This window comes from Hyposmocoma kahamanoa, unplaced genomic scaffold, assembly GCF_003589595.1.
Source record: "Hyposmocoma kahamanoa isolate Upper Pololo Valley unplaced genomic scaffold, ASM358959v1 303, whole genome shotgun sequence".
In the NCBI taxonomy this organism is placed as follows: domain Eukaryota; kingdom Metazoa; phylum Arthropoda; class Insecta; order Lepidoptera; family Cosmopterigidae; genus Hyposmocoma; species Hyposmocoma kahamanoa.
Window position 1 is genome coordinate 846,958 of NW_020653784.1, and position 1,619 is coordinate 848,576.

Sequence of the window (1,619 nt, forward strand, 5' to 3'; positions counted from 1 at the left end):
CGCACGCACGCACGCACGCACGCACGCACGCACGCACGCACGCACGCACGCACGCACGCATACGCACGCGCACGCAAGGACGCACAGTTGGTATAATTGAGAAATAAAAGTGTAACACATTTGAAACAAATCGTGATTATGCCAACAGTCCCATGATGCAGTAATTATTTACCAACATGAAAATATTAGTACGTGTTAACAGTTTTTTAGAGAGCGTACAATGTGAGATATACTTAGTACTAAATACTTATTTTAAACACCAGCTTAAGATCTAGGTAATTCATTGACTATAATAAAGCTACTTTGGAAATGAAACTGTTTTTTCTTAATTTTCCTTTTTGTTTTTTTTTTAAACAAATTCTGGGAGAAATATTTGTATGGCCTACATTTATTTCTCTCATGACTTTGGTTGTAATTTGTGGTTATCTATATGTCGGTTATATCACGGCACTCGCGACACAGGGTTTTGCAAACATCTTAGGAGCACTGCCACTGCGCCCGTTATCTTGAGATTTGAGTTGACAAGTCCTATGTGCCTGTAATTTCACAACACACTTACCCTTCCAAACCGGAACTCAGTAATGGTACATTACGGCTTGGAGGCAGAAATAGGCATAATGGCAGTACTTCCCTGGACAAATACTTATAAAAGGAGCTCTACTGCTACTAAATAATCATACCAGTCTAAACAAATCAAAACAGAAGGTTCTATCATATTAGGCATTCTGATGATGCTTGAAAAAAAGTACCACGATATCACACAATCCTCCAAAAAATTTGTTATTTCTTTAACCGCGCGCAACCACGACCGTGAAGAAAACAATGCCTATTTCATTTAAACGCTACTTGTGACGCGCAGGTTGAGCTTTGGTCGTTTATTTTAGACAAACGAACTTCAAATGTTCATGACAGTATACATAATGTTCTTTCTGTTGTTCTTCGCCAGCAATGGGACGGGACGTCCGTACCGTTCAACCAAGGAGCCTCGAACGCATCCACTGGCGCAAGGCACGCTTGGTGTCAGCCGTGAATTAAAAGCCTGGGTGGAATATGTATTCCAGACCGAAATTGCCACATCCAGCACACCAATTCCATACGCTAGGAAGAATAACACGCCTCTGATTGGCGACGGTGGGTTCTTTACACTTGGAATTTGCACGGACACTAAAGGTGGCAATTGTCATGTACTGCAGTGGAAACCACCATGATTACTTCCTTTTCGTTTTTGTTTTTTTAACTTGTTATACGTTTCAATACAAATCATAAGTGTCACATTCGAACGCTTTTATTTTATAATACCTTCCTTGGTTGTTAATAGATCGATGGTACAAATTTATATAGCGGATGTGGATGGTTAGTACCAATAGAGCTCCTTGTGAAGGGGTTCATGCAGGGAAGTACTGCCATCTTACATTGTCGCCAAGTAGCAATACGAGTTTACTGCGTTTCGGTTTTGAAGAGTAAGATTGCTGGTGAAATTACAGGCATAAGGGACTTGTCAAAGTCAAATAATCATTTATTCCATAGGTAAAATTTTTACACCTGTTAACTATCAGCTCGTTCACTACCTAAGAAGAACTAGCAAGAAACTCTAGGGATTGCTCTTTTCAAATAAACTT